This window comes from Gopherus flavomarginatus, chromosome 1 (genome assembly GCF_025201925.1).
Source record: "Gopherus flavomarginatus isolate rGopFla2 chromosome 1, rGopFla2.mat.asm, whole genome shotgun sequence".
NCBI classification, from domain to species: domain Eukaryota; kingdom Metazoa; phylum Chordata; order Testudines; family Testudinidae; genus Gopherus; species Gopherus flavomarginatus.
The window spans coordinates 89,434,698-89,457,101 of NC_066617.1; the positions used below are offsets into that span (position 1 = coordinate 89,434,698).

Genomic DNA, 22,404 nt, shown 5'->3' on the forward strand with positions numbered 1-22,404 from the left:
AATAGTTTCTCCTTTCCTTTTAAGATTGTCTGCTTCATGTTCTGAGCAGAAGTTACTTTGGGCCTTTGCTCCCACTGTTAAGAAGAATGCTTTGTGTTAGCTTTGCCGAGAGGTAACAAAGGCTTGGGTAGATGTGGAACACCACACAGCTAAGAGGAAGGGGAACAGTCTTCAGGCTAGTCCAGGGGTCGGCAACCTTTCAGAAGTGATGTGCCGAGTCTTCATTTATTCACACCTGATTTAAAGTTTCACGTGCCAGTAATACATTTAATGTTTTTAGAAGGTCTTTTTCTATAAGTCTATAATATATAACTAAACTATTGTTGTATGTAAAGTAAATAACTTTTAAAAGTTTAAGACACTTTTAAAATTAAAAATGCAGAGCCCCCCCGGACTGGTGGCCAGGACCTGGAGAGTGTGAGTGCCACTGAAAATCAGCTCCCGTGCCACCTTCGGCACACATGCCATAGGTTGCCTACCCCTGGGCTAGCCAAATGTGAAAGCAGACATTTCTTTCCACTGTTGCTGTGTGTATGTCTGAGGCGATAACTCTCTAGTAGGACACAGGCTTTACCTCACTTTGACAACCATAGGGCAAATACTGTCAACAGAGGGTTCAGTAATAGATTCTTCCAATTCCTCCAAACACTGCTTCCAGTAAGCATCCCTTTCCAGGTTTAAGCACAAGACAACTGTTCTTCATCTATAAGCTTATTTCATTCAGACATGGGTTCTTCAGACTAATGCCATTGCCTTGCTCTGCTAAGGAAGAAGTAGAGATAGCTGTTATCTGCATCTTACAATATTCCTTACTGAAATGATATATTAAGGCATGGTTAACACTTTCCCATCCAAACTTTGACAGAAAATTGGTGGAGGAGGCAGAGAAAACAAAGTTTTGTGGAAAGCATCCAGACAATTTTTTAATGAAAACAGTACTTGTTTCACTTTCTTCAGCATTTTCTATGTGGAATTATTTCCTGACCAGTTCAACCTAACATTAGTGTCGGACAGAGGAGATAAAGGGATGGGTTCTGCAAATAAGAACTCTGGCAAGAGAGGCAGCTTCTTATTGCTATTTTTGGGATCTAGCAGACATGTTATAAGCAAAACTATCTTGTGTCTGTATCAAGCTCAGCCAGAACTTGTAGGTAGCTTAGCAGTAGTTTATGCTTGACTCTGTTAAAGGCTGCTGCTGCTGGACCTAGAAGTATTAAAATAGATGTTTCTTAATTTACTCCTGAGGGTATTCTGTACAAAAAACCTTAAATTCTGTGCACAATATTCTGCAAATTTTGTCAAATGTGGAGGCTCCAGCATGTTATTGGGGAGCACAGGCCACTGGGTGCACAGAGGTGGGAGATGACTGAGCAGCTCTTCTTGCCCACCACCCCAGTCCCCTCAGACATGGACTCAGTGGTGAGGCTGCACTCCACCCTGATACAGTGCAAGGACCAGGCTTGCTCCAGACACACCCCAGAGCGTTGCCCTGCCATGCCAGGTGCACCAGTTTTGGGAGGCAGGCTCAGCAAGGCAGGATCCAAATGTGGAGGGGCTTAGTGTAGGGGGGGATCCAGGTATGGATTGAGAGGGTTCTATGTGGGGCAATCTGGGTGTGGGTGGCTCAGTAGGGTATCTGGGTGCACAGCTGTGTGTGTGGGGGGGGTGGGTTCTGAGAGCAATGGTAATGGGATGCTGCAGGGGAGTCCAGGTGAAAATGTTTGGGGCTCAGCAGGAGGTCTGGGTTTGTGTGTGTGTGTCGGGGGGTGGGGGGATAGAGATCAGTGGAGGGGTCTGGGTGTGGGGGGGCTCATCCGGGTGCTCCAGGTGCAGGGAATGTGTCGCTCATTTGGGGGAGGGAGGTTTCTGAGTGCAGGAGGGGGTAAAGCTTGGTGGGAGGATCTGGGCATGAGGGTCTGGATGAATAAGAACAGTCATACTAAGTCAGACCATAGATCCATCTAGCCCAGTATACTGTCTTCTGACAGTGGCCAATGCCAGGTGCCCCAGAGGGAACGAACACAACAGGTAATCATCAAGTGATCCATCCCTTGTCTCCCATGGATCCCTGTACAGGGATCCCTCCCGCTGCAGCTGAGGAGCGATGGGTGCAGGAAATGGTGGTGGGGAAGGGGAGAGTTTGCAGAGCTTCTTGCAGGCAGTGGAGAAATCTGGAGGCGGGTCTGACCCAGCCCCAGATGCCATGCAGGGGAAGAGGAAGTCCTGTCCTCCTCAGCCCAGACTAGCAGTCATTTTTCTGTGGGGAAGCAAAGAAATCTGCGGGTGATATAAATTCTGCACATGTGCAGTGATGCAGAATCCCCCCCTTGGAGTATTAATTGTGGCTATCAGATTGTCTATATGTGAAACTAATACATGGCCCGTGCTCTGTACTAGATTAAAGATGGTGATGAGATGGTCTAGTACAGGGGTCCTCCTCCATTCACAGCATGGTCCGCATCTTCATACAGTATGTGTCCTGACCATTTCCCTTTTCAACTTCGCAACAACTCCCTTGGCCTCGGCAACTCCAACATGTGCTTAGGTGGACAACCAGTAGTAGAAAAGAGGAGACATTTTAAAACATATTAAACTGTGCTTAATAGGCCTATGTCCTCCTATTTGCACTATGTTCTTCCTTTGCTTTGAAGTATTTTTGAAGACTATTTTGAACTGTTTTTTCACACAGTGCACAGTGAACCTGTAGAACTCCTTACCCGAGGATGTTGTGACGGCCAAGACTATAACGGGATTCAAAAAAGAACTTCATAAAATCATGCAGGATAGGTCCATCAGTGGCTATTAACCACGATGGGCAGGGAGGGTGCCCTAGCCTGTTTGCCAGAAGCTGGGAATGGGTGATAGGAGATGGAGCACGTGGTGATTACCTGCTCTGTTCATTCCCTCTGGGGCACCTGGCAGAGGCTGCTGCTGGAAGACAGGCTACTGGGCTGGAGTGACCTTTGGGGTGACCCAGTATGGCCATTCTTATGGCTCCTTAATAGCTGGAGGAGGGAGCTTCAATCACTTCCCCTGGAAGATCATTATGGCCCAATTAGAGTGCCCTGCCCGCAGTAGTTCCCTGAGAACGAGTTTACATAGGCTGTGCCCTAGCGTATGGCCTTCCTGCCGCCCAAGGGCTGATGCGCTGCAGCGCCCGGTCGGCGGGGCTCTGCCCCGAGGGAAGTGACACGTCAGAGGTTTGGTTAAGCCACACTGACCCGTCCTGCCACCTGCAGCCCTGTCCCGCCCGCAGGATCGCTCCGCTCCGCTCCCCGGGAACTAGCCTGAGGCCAAAGCTGCCGCGCGCCGCCTCAGGGCCCAGGCCGAGCGGCGCCAGAGCCGGGGCTGCCCGCCACGCGCTTCCTGCGCCGCCCGAGGGAGCAGCGGGGTGAGTGCGGGCGGCAGGCGGGACAGAGGCACCTGTGTGGGGCTGAGAGCGGCTCCGCTGCCAGTAACGCGGCGGGGATTGTCGGTGCCCGCCAGCCCGGGGCGCTGCTGAGGAGCGGGCGGGTGAGCCGCGAGCCCGCAGCGCTGCCCGAAGCGGGACCTTTCCCGAGCGCCGCGCCGCCCTGCCCCGCCCCCAGCGCTCAGAAGAGTCACCCGGGTGGGGCTTGTAGCGCGGGCGGCGGGAGAGCCCACGGGCAGGTCTAGGCTTTGGGCTGAGCTGGGGGAGCCTGGCGCGTCCTGGCAGCACCCGGAGCCCCGAGGCCGTGGCGAGGCGTGTGCAATCCTGAGATGTTCCCGTTTGGACCCGCCAGTACCTTTGCAGGCGATTCTGGCATGAATTTTGTTTGAGGAAACTTCGCAAATATTTGGCTGGTGCATGATGGGGGAGGGGGTTTCACTCCCAGTGGGGGAGCTGTTGTGCCTTCTAGTGCGGTGGTTTTTGACCTGGGGGTTTGCAGGCTACAGGCTAGTCTCATCTTACACTGGGGTTACGTTCCGCTTTGAGTGTGTAAAGCACAAATTACATATAGTCAAAATTGCATTGTGCGTAGTGGTGGGCGGAATCTCCTGCACTACAGGTACAGTATTTAAATTGTTGTTTTTCTCTTTGGGTTTTTTTTTTTTTGCCCACTGCGCAAAGCTGAATTGGCGCATGTTAACTGCATAAGATGAGACTCGCCTGTATGTCTAAGATTTCCAAAGGGGTCTGCCTCTCAAGTCAAAACTGGGGGGGGATCTGCAAAAGGAAAAAAGGTTTAAAAACTTCTCCTAGTGCAATCAGTGGTTCAAGTAGAAATCATTTCTTGCTTGTGCGCTACACTCATGGGAGGGACACAAAGGGGGTGTATGTGATCTCCCGATGTGACTCTTCCCACCCCGGGGCCCCTGTGCTCTCCCTGGCCCCTCCCCATGATCCACATTCATTCCACGTTAGCTGGCAGGGGGCTGTGGCGCCGGAGGATGACTTCTGCTGTACAGACCACAGGCAGGAGGACTCAGGAGATGCAGCTGCATGGAAGGCCAGGGGACCAGGCTGGGGGCATTACAGCCGTGCTGGAGGGGCTCTCTGGAACCGCAGCAGGGAAAGGAGCAGTCCTGCCTCTAGCCCTTCCACGCAGCTGTGTCTTCGGAGTCCTGCCTGGGGTCTATACAGCAGCTGCGCTGGGGAGCAGGGCTGGGGGTGGTACAGCCAAGCCAGGGGTGGTGCGGTGCCGGTGTTCTGCTCTTTTCACTGCTCCATTTCCAGGGAGACGGATGCGGCGAAAGGAGCAGAACATGCAGCTCCTCCAGCAGGGTTGCTGTACCGGCCCCAGCCCTTCCACACAGCTGAGCCCTCCTGACTGGGGTCTGTACAGCAGCCCCACAGAGGGCGGGGCTGGGGGGAGGGTACAGAAGTGTTGCTGGAGGAGCTGCCAGCATGTGGCTGCCCGGTGGCTCCACGTTCAGCTCCTTGCCCTGTTGCGGTTCCCGGGAGAGCCCTGCAGTTCAGAAATCGGTATCTGGCACAGCGGGAGGACAACCCCCCCCTCCCAGTAATGTGGGGTTTGGGGGAGGCAGCGGGGGCCAGGGGCAGTGAAGGTGTAGGGGGAGGCAGTGGGGGGCTGGAGCCTGAAGGCCTGTGGCCAGAGACTGCTGCCCTGCCACTCCAGGGCTGAAGCCCGAAGCCTGAGCCCCACCGCCCCAGGAAGGTGGGGAACTCACTGCCTGCTTGGTTCTCTGACATTGTGCCCCAGGTGTCTCCACGGGGGGGGCAGGGCCCAGCTTGTGCTGGCACCCCAGCAATCAACACCAAGGCGGTGCATCCAGGAGCAACAGGAATGGGAAGGGGCTGCTACTTTCTTTCCTCCCCCCCTCCACCGCCCCCTTATAACAGCCCAGAAGGTTGTGGCTGCAAGAAAAGGCATGTGGCCGTATTTCAGAAACACTGTCTAGACTTTCATATCCAGTCTTAAGGGGGGCTATCTTAGGCCCCCAATTCTGTACCTCCCTGTGTCTTGGTTCAGGGGGCAGTCATGTGGAGTCAGTTACAGGACTGGGACCCTAAAAGGTATATTTTTGCATGCAAGCTCACCATGAAGACAGACACTATAAGTATTTGATTTTTGAACTGCAGTTGACTTAAAAAAATTGATATCCAACTGTTATCCCTACATAGTAGTTATTCAGTAGAAGCTTTTAGTTGCTGCTGCCAAATATTCTGAAAGCTTTTGAACATCTGTGCACTGAATCATTGCCTTAGTAATGGTTTAATAGTTTACATAAAGAATATATCATGAAGACTTTTCTAAACCTTTGTTTCTAAAGTGTTCATACAATGCTTCCATAAGTACTGTATTGGTTTTTTATACAGAAGGTTTAATTAATACCTCTATACCGCCTGCAGAGGGCAGAACTATCCTGTATCTTTTGTCTTCATTCGGCGTTGCACTGAACTAGCTTTCAACTAACTGTATACGCTTAGAACTCCTAGAATAACTTTCTTTGTAATAAATATTTTCTTAAAATTCTTATTTTTCTCATACGTTAATGTTGTTAAGCTGGCTGGTACATAAGTCCAAGTCTCTTGCAAGTCATTTTCAGAAAATATTAAACCCAATGTCAAAAGTTTTGACACATGAGAACATTGTATTGCAATTGTTTAGACTAGGCAGAGTGAGTTTTGTGTGCACAAACCATATATATATAAAACACACGCATACACGCAACCCCTCACTTTGCCTAGTCTAAACACCCAAAGATGATATTGTAGTTTGTTTAGCAGCATCTTATTTATGTATAATATGTAGTTTGAGATGTAACCAAAAAGGCTTGTCTAAACAGAGATGCTAGACTAGGCAGAGCAAGTTTGTGTGTGTGTGTGTGTGTGTGTATACTTTTTTGAGATGTAATCAAAACAATATCTTTAGTCTTCATAAACAGGTGATTCACAACTATGGCTTTCTATAATTTTGTAAGTGGCATTGTACAAAAATGTTTCTCTAGCTTTAGTTTTCAAGTATAGAAAATTGATATTTGTAGAAATTCTTCTACAAACACTTTTTTATGCACCTCCTTAAACTGGAGATGCCAAACACAGAATTCACATTGGAGTTATATCATAGCATTATTGTGGTGTAGAATACATTTCAAATAGCTTTATTAGTGAGTTTCCTTCTTTACTGGTAGTTGTGGTTGGATTTTTAGTGGGGAGAGTATTTACTTGGGGGCCGGGGAAGGGACTAAACCATATGGTCTTGTTACCTAAGCATTTGTCTCTGTTTTGATTTCCATTAAGAACAAAGGAGCAAGGGGGAAATCGGAAGTAGTTTACACCACTATAGCATGTGGGTATCTTTAAAGATATATTTACTAATAAGTCTACAACTGAATTTTCTCCTAGCTAATACAAAATTATAATATTTGGAATAATTTATTAGCTTACATACAAAAGCCATCCAAAATGCTAGGAGGATAAATACAAAAAACAAAACACTTACTGGTCACATCAGACTCAATGAACTCAATCCTAAAATGAATTCAGTTCACCATAAGCATCCTTCAGACCAAAGCTCATGGCCTAAATTTTCAGAAATGATCAATAAGTTTGGGTGCTTTGTAGGTTTTTTTGGGGAGTGCCCATCTCGACAAGTCTTTTTAAGGAGCCTTATTTTTAGAGGGCCAATTCACAAAATGTTCTGAAAATCAGGGTCCCTTAAAATGTCTTAGCTTGAGCACTGGAAATCACTAGTCACTTTTGAAATGGCTCAACGGGGGGAAAAGCGACAGAGTCCTGTAGCACCTTATAGACTAACAGACGTATTGGAGCATAAGCTTTCGTGGGTGAATACCCACTTTGTCAGACGGATGGGAAGTGATTTCCGGAGCTGAGGGCCCTCCGCCAAGAACATCCTTCTAGTTACTAAAGCGTAGTCATATTCAAGTGTAAGGACAGTGAGCAAAAGTAGCCCACCATTCAGATATCCCAGACCTTTCCTACTCAGGCTCCAGATGTATAGGGACAGGGCTCCTGATTACTTTGGTAGACAAACTTTTGAGTTCCGGGATTGTAGCTCTATAACACTAACTTTTGAGGGTACATATTCCAACAAAATGACTTAATCTTTCCAACATTATTTAAAAAGGTGAACTAGTATACAGCATTTGTTGATGGGTTTTACTTGTGAAAAATGTCAGATCAGTTGCTATCAGGAAAAAAATCTTCAGAATACAGTCCCCCAAAATTGCTTTGGACAGTATTCAATCCTAATTATATTATGTTAGCAATTATTGCTATCTGACTAATCATAGTTGGTCATGAGTCACAAAAATCAGTACAGCTACATGCGTCAGAGCTACTTCTAATCATCTAATTGTAACTTCATAACATTAATAAAATCTAACACCAGAAGAAACAAATAGGAGTGGAGGGGCTACATTTAGTTTCTGAATCCTTTTAATATTTTCTATTTATATAGGTTCTTATAGTGCCTGTCAGTTGAATCTGAGCATCTCCCAAGAATTAAAAAAATTCTCTCTTCCTTTCTAGCAGATAGTTCTATCTTGGTTAGGTTTTTTTCAGAATTGTGTTTGTGTGTGAGATAATGGACTTATTGCAGGAAAGGTAAGATGGAGATGAGCGTTTCATGTGGTTCTGAATGGGGTGAGTTCTGTAGAGGTCATTCATATTTCTGGGGTCATTCATATTTCTTGCAGACATGAGTCTCTTGGTTTTGGTATAACTCCAGAAAAAGTTATACCCTATGTTATGCCATTTCCTATTTCCAGTGGAATATACTGTCAAGAAAGAACATGGTCATGAAGAGAGGGGTGATCTCTCCAGCAGCTGGGGTAAATCACATAAAGGACTTTAAATATCAAGACAGAGACTTAACTCCTTACTCAGTCATGATCCAGAGCAGAGAACTAGGATGACATATTTGTGGTGACCTGTTCCACTAAGCAGATGGGCTGCTATCCCATAATAATGCTCTTGGCTCACAGTGAGAGGAAGGACGAGAGCCATTTCAGGACATTTCTGTTTACAGCATCTTTTGGGACAGGAGGATATTAGTTGATCAGTGGTATCAAATGCCATAGAGGGGTCCAGAAGGATGTGCATTGAATAGATATATTTCCTTTGCCTGTGAATAAGAGAATATAATTTATCAAAGCAACAAGCTGTTGCTGTGGACTTTCTGCTGTGCCCTGGCCTGGAGCCTGACTGGAAGGGATCTAGGATACTGGCAACTGAGTGGCACTGGAGACTCCCCCCCCCCCAAGCTTATTGATTAGCTTGCTGAGAAAAAGCAAGAGTGGTAATTTGTGAGGTCTTAAGCCTCAGTGCTGGTTTCTTTAATACTGGTTAGACTATTTTGTCTTTCAGAGTAGGTCAATATCTACTAAAGGAGATGTTGACGATATTTGTAAGTGGGGGGTCCCAGATGTTCCTGTGCGTACACTCTCTCTTTCATATAAAACCAGCCAGGAGATATTCATAATGTAGGGTTGGAGGGAGTGGGGAGAGGAAATAAGCAGCTGCAGTCATAAAGGAGAAATATTCAGTTGATTTCAAAGAATAGTTCCTAACTCTGTGTGTGTTTAAAAGCACTTTCCTTCTTTCCCAGACTTTTTCCTCCTCTCGTTAGGCTGGCTTCAGCTTTCAATTGTTTATCAACTTTGCCCTATCACTTCTGTAACCCTTCTGCCTGTCTGAGTTGGCAGCAACAAGGGCTGGATTCAGTATTTAGGGGTTCTGTCTCAATAACACAATGCAAAACTGGCTCGAGCCCCTACCCAGTGACCTGGAACAATTACATACATGCCTCTAAAAGGCAATATTTCCCCTCTTGCAAGCGCGGAGTCTGAGTGTAGCAAAATCCTTTTATTAAAGGAGGGAAACAATGCGGCATGATGTTGGGAAACACCACAAACAGGATTCATAACACAAACCATGAGCAAAAGGCCCACCCCCAAGTAAGTTTGGCAGTATCCTTTTCCCGTCAGGTTCTTATGTCCAGCAACCCCCCAAAAAATCACCCAGAGTCCCAACACCCCAAAAGTCTCCGTCCCTGGTCAGTGCAGCCCCACAGCTCAAAAGTTTATCTGCAGAGCTTTGCCTCCCAGCCTGGGAGAGGGTGCAGGAGTGTTAAGGGGCACCTTACATGGTCCAAGGCCGACTGCTCCGTCTCTTCATGGGGTTCTGCTGCAGCCTTCACTGCGAGCTACTCCACCCGCTCCACTCCACCAGCTGTCCCGTGAGCTGCTCCAGTCATCCCACAAGCTGCTCTGCTCCACCAGCTGCTCAACAATATATCTTCAGCACCCCCACTCCCCCCAGCACTCAGTGATTTCACCTTTTATTAATTTTAGCTCTTTAGTGATTTCAGCTTGTAGCAGGGGAACCTCAGTACTGGTGTACCGTTGGCCCAAAGCAAATTCAGCTCAGCAGCCTGTAACTAGACTCCTAATAGAATTAAAATTAGCTCTGATATTCCACAGTAGAGAGAGGAGATGGTCCAATTGGTATTTCAGGCCCTCAGAAGGCACCTATACTATCAGGTACAAATACCTGTCCCTGGCTACTCTCAGTTCACTGGGTTTGGAACCTATGTCCCTTGTCTAGCAAGTGCTACTTAGTTGATGGCGAGTTTCTCTGTCATAAAACAGTTCCACTGGCCTTGATTCACATAATCAGGGTACAACACTTTATTCTGCCTGCCCCAATAAAAGAGAAACTGGGGATCCCACAGTAGCCAAAGTGACCATTTGAGCTGCTGTGGGCTCATGCTAGGTGGGGTGGGTGTGCCTATGCAAACAAGATCAGCCCCTGAAGTTCTTTTCTACAACTCTCCACAATTCACCACCAGATGTCAGGGTAGAGCTCATCCTGACTCTGCTTACACTTAATATTCATTCTTATTAAAGTAAAGCAGAAGGTAATGGTTCCACTTGAGTATAGGAAAAGTAGTACTTTAAAAGCAGTGCACATGCATGTTTTGCCACAGTAGAAGTTTAATTTTAAAACCATTTTTGTTTGTTCATTCTATCTGGTTTTCACTTTAATATGGCTTTCATTTAGTCTTCATCTAACACTGTGCTGGCTTTTAACTGTCACTTCTATTTCTTTAAAAACTAAGCAGAGTGCTGCCTTGCTATTCTGTTTATTGGAAGAAGAGCAGAATATTTCCATTAAGTAGGTTGAATAAAAGTAAAGTAATAGATAATAACTGACACAAACAGATTCATAGAAGTGAGACTGACAAACTGTGGGAAAGAGTAACTACTTTTTTTCCCCTTCCTACTGATAGTTCAGGAATATTGGATTAATCACATGGGATCAGAGCTGTAGTCCATCTAGATCAGTATGCTGTCTCTGACAGTGTCTAGAACCAAATGCCTCAGGAAGGTGCAAGGAATTTCAGAGTGGATAACTGTATGATAACCAGTCCAGAAAGAACTTTCTTTCTAACTCCTGTTATGTGGAGGTTGGCTTACCCTATCAAAACCAAGAGGGTTTATACCTTTTTATTAAAAAAAAATGTAACTGTGAATGTTTTAATTAACTCTATAAATTACTATTTCTTTTTTGAATCCTACTAAGCAGTAGGCCACAATGGAATAGTGTCTTGTGACAAGTTAATTATGTAGTATGTAAACAAATCTTTTTGGCCTGTTTTTAAATTTACTGCAGTTGTATTTTGGCATAGAAATAAAAACATCTGATTTACATTCTCTGTGCCATTTATTATTTTTATATCTCTATCATGACCGCTCTTACATCTCCTTTCACTTTGGTCTTTTTCTTACCAGATGACTGGGATCAAGGACATAAATGTCAAACTTGATTTTAAAATAGTCTTGGAGAGACCATCTTTTAATCTAAAATTTAATATCTTAGAGATTGTCAGAAGTAACTAGCAGTTGAGACATGCATCATCTTGATGCTCATATTGTTGATGCTCATAGCATCAATTTGCAGTGTTAGGGAAGATAGACACTGTATATTTGGTGCTATACAGCCCCGGGTTTGGAGAAGCACAAGAGCTGCCATGAGTAGGCAAAACCCAGGAGGAAGTTGCAAGTAAAAAATATGCTAGTAGGCATGGAAAGTAAGAGAATTAAATTGAGTAATGTGAGGAGGGAGAGGAAAACAACAGTTATATGCTATAGTGAAGTAGATGTGAAGGTTGACAATTATTAGTCTTGAAAGATTACAGATAGAGACAAATCTGTGGGGGCAAAGGACCCAAAAGAGAAAAACAATTTAAAAATAGGGTGGAGGCAGGGTCTCAGACCTACAATTTCCTTAAATGTACCTATGTTTTAGGTATTACATATAAATGATGCCCCATAAACATATTTAAAAATGAGTTAAAGGATAAAGAGCACCATCCTCCATTAAGGAACACCAGCTTTTAAAAATGAAAATGCTTTTATTCACTGTCTGCTGTGTTAACTGATGCTGCATTCGATAGAAGAGTGTGGCTGGATGTTAGCTGTCTGAGATCTTCAAGGGTGTGTCATGTGAAGAACAGATTTCTTTGAAACAGGAAAAAAATACTATCTCTTCACTAACTCAAAACTAATGGACTGGATTATGGTTAGGGGGTATCTAAGAGTAGAACCCAATATTGCTGATACCCGGTCTTCTGCTCTAACTGCTAGACAGCAATTCCTGTTTAAATTGTAGACTGACGTGATTTTTTAAACTTGGTAGATTTATGGTGATCCACATAAAGTTTCACAAAATTATTTCAAAACACCTTTGCATTTTACATGCATTTCACCAAAATTATTTAGAAACCTTAAACAAATTAAAGGTCACATTCTTTGCTAGCAGAGCTCCATTAAAGTAAATGGAATTACAGCAAAAGAGATTTTTTTTGGCATTAACATTTCTTATTTTGTATTCATTAGAAAGATTGGAATACCATTATTTCCACAGTATAATGCATAACTTGATGTTGGAGGATGCATTTTCAAATGATATACCAATTACTACTGAAATACTGCTGTGTATATTGCGTCCCTTGTGACATGTTCTTGATCAGATTTATTACTGGGTTCAGCAATAAAATCTTTGCATATTTTAAGCAATCTTTCTGTATTGGTAGGGTGATTTTCATGCATGCATGTTTTGAGTAATTGAGTTAACAAGGAGGTCGTTATACAGCATATAAACTTGCTGGACAACCATGGCCTACTCTTTGACTGGCTGGTGCAGTAAAGTTTGAGTACTTGTACTCTCTGGTGACCTTCCATTAGGGTTTGCAGTAAGCTAAGACTGAACTGGTAAAACAGATTACATTTCATGTATTCTGTTGCAAATTGGACCTAAATTCTGCAGCAAAGCCTTTGGAATCTATGGCATTCTGGTGCAGCAGTCTAGAAGTTCTTTGGCAGCTTGTTTTAAAATGTAAAAATGAGGTTTATAATCAGTTGCATATGAAAATGAATAATGTACTGTATATATTCATTCGTAAGCTGAATTTTGTTAGTAAAAAAGGGAAGCATCAGAGAATGGGGTTGGCTTATGAACGGGAAGGAGAGGGAGAAGTGGGACACAGCCCCTTTGAGCTAACCTGTTAAGATGAGCTGGGCAGTTCATACCTTTCCGACTGTCTTCAGAATTGAGAAGACAATATGGCATTGTTTTGTACTTGGTTCATGTTTAGTATCTTTACAATTATGAGGGCAAGGAGCATGTACTGATGTTAAATGAAAACTTGGATTCTGGAGCAGTTCAGTAACGAAATGAATTCCATGAACAATTCCACAGCCACCAGATAAACAGTGCCCTAGTATGTGCACTCCAAACTTGCCATGAAACTAATTTACACTTTCCATCACAGAAATGTACTAGTGCTTTTCTAGAGGACTTTAGCTACACATTCAGATATCTCCAAGTTTGCACTTTGGGTGTTTCTCATGCTAGAATCAGTGCATGGACAGCTAATCAAGTAATCTAACTGGATTATATCAGTTGTTATAACTACAAATGATGAACAAATGTGAGTGAATCATATAGTGTCAGGAGCTTGCAGGCCTGTACTTCACAGACACTTGATTTTTTTTTAATGGTATGGAGAATGTGTGAGACTTCTGTACTTAATATTATGTGCATCATTTTACTTACTGTTAATCTGCTTAATTGTGCATGGACTTAAATCAAAGGAGGCTGGTGGAGGGTAGGGAAACAAACAGGAAATGAAACAGTGGCAGAGATAAGATGCCTTCAGAGAGAATACCACGGTTCCTTAGGGGAGCACTCGGGGGAGCCATTAATTGTGACATGTCCACCCACCTGGTTCCAGCTAGGGTAGCAGGTTTATTTTCCCTAGGCCCAAGTTATTGGGATCAAAGTAACACAAAACCATTAAAGACTCCCTCCTAGAGACAAAGGAGAGGGGTGAGCAGGCACTCTGGGCAGCCGTGGCTGGAGGTGCATCTCTGACAGAGGGCAGCAGAGAGAATGGTGCAAGGTCTGTCTTTCTATGGCCAGGAGTAAAGGTGTATAGGTAAGTTCCACTCAGCCTAAACTTTATTTTCCGTTCCCTTGCAAGATTTAGGTAAGTTTCAGGTGTGTTGGCCTTCTTTTGTTTTAACCACTTTCTCTGAGTACTATCACAGTGTTTCTGTTGACTAATAAATAAGACTGTTTAGAGAAGGCAGGCTTGTCACTGCAGACATTTTCTGGTTACAAAGTTCCCTGCAGGGAGAATTCCCTGCATGGAGCAAAGACAAAGTGGCTCTGCTAGAAGAGTGAAAAATGGGTGCTGAAGCCTAGGTAGACCCAGTTAAGAGTGGTAAAGTCAGGGGACTCCTTCTTGAGTGAAGTGGAGGCCTAGAACCTAACACTAGAAAGATGTGCTTGCAAGAGACTGCAGAGGGGGTACAAGGCATGGCAAACTCTGTGCTCCATGACAGATGATAGAATCCATCTAATCTAGGATAGTTGCATGCCTGCTACAAGAAATCTGCAGTTCAAATGTTTGTGGCAAGTTTAAATAAAGATTAATGATGATATGCAGTTGAGAATCATTCACTTGTAGAAATCTTTGAGATAGACTATCTCTTCAAACCTAACAGCAATTTTTATGAAGGTCACCTAGTATGAAGACTGTTTTAATGAAATTTAATTAAACTGGTTTTGTTTAATGATTTTTAGATTATGAAGTTGACTTGCAGTGCTTCACCGTTTTTGATTTCTGTTTTTTGCCTCTTCTGTAGACCATCATATTTTAAAAAAAGACTGGATCACTTAATACGTAAGTCTCTATTTAAATAATTACTATCCTCACCAATAACTGAAGTAACTTCTAAGCCTTAGATATCAGAAAAAAGTGCGGAGAACAAGTTTGAGTACTATAAACTAAAACTTGTGACTTTTGTGTGTCACAAGTAAGTTTTTTTTGTTTTTGTTTTTTAAATATCAACTTGAATTATTAAACTAAAACTAGGCTTTTTGATAAATTTTAATGCCACAGACTCATGAACATGCAGAATTATGGTTTTTGCTGTACTCTGTACAGGGAACTTGTTATGGTCCATTGGATTGGTGATGCAAAATATAGAAGGGATTTGCACAAGTGGTGAAGTTGGTTAGGTAAAAGGAAAATCCACTTTCGAAAACCTGCTTTAATTTTATTCAGATGTAGATGTCTGGATTTCATTACAGCATTTGATACTAATCTCATGTAATACTACTTGTAAAAATAATTCACATTGGTTTGAATACGAAGATTGTTACATGGATTGAAAACTATGAAGGAGTGTAAACTGTTGGTAATGCTGAGATTTTGTTGATGTAATTGCATCCACGGATTTGTTTGAATGTTCAAATGTATAACTATTAAAAATAACTAATTGTAATGTATCCAGTATATGCTACAGGGATGCTGTGTATTAATGAACATATTTATTGTGATCAGGAAAAAGAGGTAAACAGCCTGTTAAATTTGCTGATGATACTAAATTAGGAGGTGGTATAAATACTAGATACGAATAAGGAGAGAAGAACAATACATAGAAACTAGTTTAGTTAGAAATAGGTTATTTCAAGCTCAGGGGATACAGCAAATAACATATTTAGTGCAAATAAAGGTAAAAAGTAATAAGTTTTTTAACACCACCCACACTTCGAGTAAAATTCCTTCATATTTTTTTAGTCTTCTCTGCTAGCATTAAGCCATTCAGGGATTTTTGTTTTGTTTTTATGTGGGGTGTCTGCAATCTCCCCTCCCCCCCACTACACATCTGAAACTATCTCCATGTATCCTTGTTTGCTTGTTTCCTCACTTTACCCATTGCCAGAGTGTCCATGTTAGAATCTGTAGCAATGGGATTGTTGACTTTGCCAACTCCATTTCATTTCTGGTCAGTATATGTGGGGTGAGGATTTCTTCCCTCCCCCCCCCAATATTTGTGAAGAAGATAGCTATCCCAAATCTTTTTTTTTTTTTAACTGGAGAGAGGTTTCCATGGCTTATTTGGCAGTACCACAGTTTATCTTAGAGACTGGGTAGAGAGTTGAAATGTTATGTGGAGGGTAGGAGTGTACGCTCTGAGTGCAACTCAGTGCTGTGTTGACCTCCTCCAGAAAGGTGCTTATGATTTAGGATCTTTGTCTTCTACTTTTCTTTGCGCCAGGATCTCTCTTATGAGGTCACAAGACAAAGGGAAACTCTTCACAGAACTGGACTAAAAAGTGATTGATTAGAGAGGGCAGTGTATACAAATCTCCTAGAATTTCAGGGAGAATGAAGAGTCCTTCGGAACCAGGTAATAAGGAAGGTGGATCAAGGGTGAACTAACGCTACTGCAGTAACTGTCTACAGTGACAAGCAAAAGGGGGGGGAACAGAGCTAAAGAGTTAGGAGCTGGAGGAAGGAGATGACTCTCTTATCATCTGCTTTGGAAAATGAATCTCCTTAGCAGACAGATTAAGCCGTCTGTCAATTCACATGGCAGATTGGGGCCCTCTGTTCTGAAATGTGGGCTTTTTGTGAGAAATGGGATGGCTTAAAATTCCTTACTGATGTAAACAACTTTTGTTGTTCTGCATTAGGCACTGGGCGAAGATGACTCTATCTGGATGACTTCTATGTATCATTCACCCAGTATTCTTCTCCCCCCCCGCCCCATGTGCTTTTAATGTACAAATCTTCTCAGAATTCAGACTGAATAGAATACTGGCAGTCAATCTTACAATCTTAATTTGTAAACTCAGGTATAGTTCAGCTCATTATCCCCAGACTGTATTGGCTCTGCAGTGCTAACAAGCCTATGGGAAAAAATTGTGATCTTGTAATTAAAGACTGTATCATAATGCAGACAAAAAAGGTGGGTGAAATAAGGTTGCACAGGTAACATTAATTGTGGCATTTTCTAATTTTTCAGTGCTTGACCTTGCAACCTGAATAATGTTCTTTTTCACATAGCGTGTGTTTGTAATATATATGTAAATTGTACGCTCCTTATGGCAGGCACAGTCTTTTCATTATGGATATACAGTGCTGAGCTGGATGGACCTTCAAACCTTGGTTATGGCTTCTGGGTGCAATCACTGTACAAATAATACTTGGGTAAGCCTGCCAGACTTTCCAAGAACAATTGCTTGTACACTCGTGGATGAGCTCTATTGTAACTTAATTCTCTGAATGTGCTGGATTGCATCCTGTGCTTCCTTGTCATTTCTCTGTGAAGGAATTGCTTTGCAACTACCGTTACTGAATCTGTAAAGTTGAAGAGAGCTTGAGGGTTGGTTTTTTTTAACGTTTAAATGTTGTCCCTGCATCTCAGCAATTTGAGGGATCGCTCATACTGATTGTCTAATAAGAACTCATTCTCTTTGGATTAATAAAACTTCTAGTGGGATAGATATACCTGCTTTCCTCCTGCTTGTTCATTGAGGAAACTTTAAGGTAAATTTAGTTTGTTTCGTAGTTCTAGGGACAAAGTCTTTGTCCCATTTCAAACCTGATTTATTACTCGTGACAAAGTAACTTCATTTAGAGCTAAAGGCTGTAGCAAGGGACATCTTGATTTCAAGAATACCAGAATAAGGTGGTATATCTTTGATTTTTTTCTGCCTGTTAAGTCAAAAAGGTCTGTGTGATATCCATCCATTCCAAAAGCAAAACAATATTTACAGATACAACTCCACTTTATACACTCACTGTGCCTTTTTGACCTTGGAATCTATGAATCTTGCACTGCAGCTGACTGTTAGTTTGAAACTGAATGATATATGTAATTTTAACACACTTTGGGTATAGTTACACGCATTCAGAATCTAAGCTATTTATGCGCATGATGTGAGAGCTGGTATCAGATTTGCAATTTCAGTTTTATCACATGGAGATGAGTATCTGTGAGGCAAACCCACAGCCAAACCAGAGCTGCTAGCTCAGCTACCCTTCCAACAGGTACTCCCCAAGCCAGGGTTGCCAACTTTCTAATCACACAAAACCAAACGCCCCCTGCCTCATGTCCCATCTCTTCTCCAAGACCCTGTTCCCTGCTCGCTCCATGCCCCCCCCCCGTTGCTTGTTCTTCCCCCATCCTCACTCACTTTAACTGGGATGGGGTGTGGGAGGTGGTGAGGGCTCTGGGCTGGGGATGCAGGCTCGGGGTGGGGCGGAGATGAGGGTTTTGGGGTGGAGGGAGGGGGCTCTGGGCTGGGGCCAAGGGTTTGGAGTATGGGGAGTGGAGGTGGGACTGGGGATGAGGGGTTTGGGTTGCAGGAGGGGGACTCCAGGCAAGGGTTTGGGGTGCAGCACCTTCCTGCCCCAAGGAACTCAATAGATGCTCTTCCAAGAGTGAATCATCGCTCAAGCATGTGGCAACAACTCAACTGCACTATCTTACTTTTATCACTGCAGCCTATCCTTGAGCAGACCCTAGGTCAGGTATTTCCCAACTCCACCAGGCTTGCAGATCAGTCTGCAACAGCAGTACATGGCTGGAACCCTCCTGCTGCCTTGCAGTGTATCAGACTCTTGAGACTCCCAGCCTGCTCTTGACCTTGTTCCTGTTCCTGCCCCAGTCTTGCCCGAGCTCTGTTCCAGTCATGACCTTGTCCTATCCTGATCTTGCTTCAGACCTGTTAATGACCCACCCCAGTCTTGCCTCCATTTCCTGACTCTCTCTCTCTCCCTGAACCCTTGGACTCTGACCCAGCTTTGACCTCTGGCCTGTATGTGGACCCTGGCTATGTTACTGACTTGGCTTGTTCCTGGACTCTGACTGCCTGCTTTTACCCCTGCTTTTATCCCTGGCTTTCCAGCTATGGTACTGATTCTGTCCTGACTAAGGCTTTTGTTCTTGGTTCTGACCGCAGCCTTTCCTCAGATCTCAATTTGAGAGGCACCGTTGGCCCAGTCCAAACCTGATGGGTGGCTTCAACCTCCACTCCAACCACTAGGCCTGATTACAGGAGGCAGTGCCTAACAATATCTGAGTTAGGATAGATAGCTCATATGTTTTTTTTTTCCTTTGGCCACTAAAGTATTGATTGAGTTTTGTTTTATCAGACTACAGTGTTTATTCTGTAATTTTTAATGAATGTGCAAAATTAACAATATCACTAAAGATACACATTAAAATGACTGAATTATAGATCTAGCTTATCCTAATTATGTATAATACTGGCTAAGTCTGTATTTACTCAGCTAATGTAGTTCATAGCTATTCATGACTTTTTTTTTAAAGTGGGCTTAAATACAAAGAAGAAAATCCTTCAACGCACTACCGTAGTATTTAAATTGTGACAAAAGTTAGCAAAACAAGGACATGAAAATCTAAAAGTAACAGTCTTCTGTAACTCTTTCCTTTTCTGAGTTTCTCCAAAAGGTGCTGGATGATATTTAATTGTATAAATTATATGGGCATGATCTTCTGGGGCTGTACATTTGTGAACCTAGTCAACCTACCTAGAAGAAATTCCAGAATGGGTCCTCATTCCTGCTCCACTTCTCTGGACTGTGGATTTAAAACTAAAAGGAGTATTTTGAACAATGGACGAGGACCTTCCAATCTTTTGGAAGTTACCAGAGGCTTTATCACTGCTACAAACCTGATCTAAGGACTTTGCAATCCTGTGTGTGTCTGTGTATAATCTTTTAACCATTTAACACTCTTCTTTCCTTTTTCTTAATAAATTCTTAGTTTACTAAGGATTGGCTGACAGCATGATATTTGGGTGATATCTGAAATATATATATATTACCCCCAAGTCAAGTGTCTCTATCTTTGGGATTGGTAGAACCTCAGCATTGGTATGGTGAATTGCATTTTCAGTAACCTCTCACTGGAATGGACCAGTTTGTCTGGATGGGAATCAAGGGCTGGAATGCCTAAAAGAATCTGTCCTTTGGCTTCTTGTTAACCGTGTGGTACTGCAGAAGCTCTCTCTGGTCACTGGTTTGGTGAATCTAATTGTAGTATAAACTTCTTGTTTTGGGTTGTGCCTGCCCTGTTTCTTGCAGTCTGCCCTGAGTGTGGCATTCTCAGTGTGATCCATTCCAAGCACCTGGTCACAGCCAGAGCTGCTTCTGAAGGAAATGGTTCCTCTCTTTTTACCATGCTTGGATGAAACAAAATGCCATTAGTCACTGTTGATACCTGAATATCAAAATGCAGCCCCAGGATCGAATGAGACTTCAGACTGCTAACCTAGGTAACAAATAGTAGACACACTCTTATAAGTACTAGTAATCAGAAAAATTGGTGAGGATTTTTACTTCTTCAATTCTGCCAAAACTGCTTTACTCTTGTATAGATTGAGCTTCAGCCAGCAAGTCCTTGTGCAAACCTCAGACTCATAAAGACACCGAGTCATTTGTTCCACTGCACCAAGTGCATCAGATATAAATGAGATGGGGAGCAGGGAAAGATCAGCATATTAAGGACACAGTGGTCCAGGTCTCCTTAACTCTCTTAGTATCTTTGTGTATGCATTGATTGAGAGAGGTTACCAATAAGAACCTCCAGTACTCTGTGAGAGTCCTCATGATAATAACTCATGAGTAAGGCTAAGATTTTGTCATGATTATTTTTAGTAAAAGTCATAGGCAATAAACAAAAATTCACGGAAGCCATGACCTGTCTGACTTTTGCTGTTACAGCTCCCTGGTTTCTACTGCCACCATGGTGCCTCGGGGCTGTGGGGTTCACCCTCCACCTGCAACAGCTGGAAGCTGTCGGGGGAGGGGCCTTTGCCCACGGTGTTTAAGAGCTGCAGGGTGACCATATTTCCCAAAGAGAATCATAGAGGAGTAGGATTGGAAGAGATCTCAGGAGGTCATCTAGTCCAAGCCCTTGCTCCAAAGCAGGACCACCTCCAACTAAATCATCTCAGCCAGGGCTTTGTCAAGCCGGGCCTTAAAAACCTCTAAGGATGGAGATTCCACCACCTCCCTAAGTAACCCATTCCAGTGCTTCACCACCCTCCTAGTGAAATAGTTTTCCTAATATCCAACTTAGACCTTCCCCACTGCAACTTGAGATGATTGCTCCTTGTTCTGTCTTCCACCACCACTGAGAACAGCCTATCTCCATCCTATTTGGAACTCCCTATAAGTGGTTGAAGGCTGCTATCAAATCTCCCCTCACTCTTCTCTTCCGCAGACTAAATAAGCCCAGTTCCCTCAGCTTCTTCTCATGAGTCGTGCCCCAGCACTCTAATAATTTTCATTGCCCTCTGCTGGACTCTCTCCAATTTGTCCACATCATTTCTATAGTGGGGGACCCAAAACTGGACGCAGCACTCCAGATGTGGCTTCACCAGTGCCAAATAGAGGGGAATAAACACTTCCCTGACACCCCCACTCATTTGCCTGAGGCATACCCCTCCCCCATATGAGAGTGTCACCTGTTGCTGGAACCTTGAGGAGGGCCCCCTCAGGAGTCTGCCACCTGTCACTGGAACCTTGCAGGGGGCCCCCTGTTGCCTCTTGCTGGAACCTTACCAGGGCCCCGCTGGCTGCCAGCTCCAGCCTTGCAGCCCCTGGGGCTGAAGCAGAGAATGTCACAGAGGTCTCTGGAAGTCATGGATTCCATGACATAAACATAACCTTACTCCGATCAACTTCCTATAGCTTATACTTGGTCTCTTTCCAGAAGAAAGACATGGCACCATTCTCTGCTTCTGTTAGGACCCTCAGTTATGTCAATATTTCAAGGTCTGCAGTATCAAAGGCTGCTAATGGATATTAAAATATAAGCATAGTCACCTTATGCTTTTCCATTGCTAAGAGAAGATAACTGATCAATGCCACTATTGAAGAGCTCTGTGTAGCTCGAAAGTGTATCTCTTTCACCAACAGAAATTGGTTCAATAAAAGATATTACCTCATGCACTCTGTCTCCAATGCCACCAACAGAGTTTATATACATGAAATAGGGCTAACGCATGATTTAACTCTTTGGAATCAAGAATTCTATAGGTGTTGTATTCAAACAGCTATGAGCTTGCCATTTAAAAGGATGAGAGGAGGGTGACCAGCAGTGTTATGGTCCTTCTGTATTAAAGAAACATCAATAGCAAGATATGAAATTAAGAGTGTTGTGCAATTTAAGAAGTTAGGTTATGCTTACAAGATAGCAGATCAAACTACAATGAGTTGTGATTTGAACAAAACATTAAGATTATACTACAGAATGGTACTCTTATATTTTCACTGTAAATATCTGAGAATATTGTCTTGTTACAGAAATTACCTAAAGGTATAACTTATGAAGAGAAGAGCTGCCAAGATGCATAAACATCAGTGTGAATTTTTTTTTTTTTAGTTTTTTGTTTACTAGCAGTCAGCACAGAAAATACATGCAGTCATGTAATCTAGTATTTGGGCTGTTATAGTTGTCAATGTCCATTATACATATATGTTGTGTATCTCTTATTATTAGCTTAACATTCTGCCTTTATTACTAAAAATGCAGAGTTTAAATTTGAATGTAAAGGCATACTTCCAC

The 22,404-nt window shown here is 43.3% G+C and overlaps 1 long non-coding RNA gene across 1 annotated transcript in view; it reads left to right on the forward strand.

Annotated features, from left to right (window-relative positions):
* The first annotated feature begins 3,332 nt into the window (after positions 1 to 3,332).
* Positions 3,333 to 22,404, forward strand: part of LOC127042725 (uncharacterized) — a 35,161-nt gene continuing 16,089 nt past the window's right edge. Inside the window, exon 1 of the long non-coding RNA XR_007772027.1 lies at positions 3,333 to 3,391. This is a non-coding gene — a long non-coding RNA (uncharacterized LOC127042725). The remainder of the gene's footprint in view (positions 3,392 to 22,404) is intronic.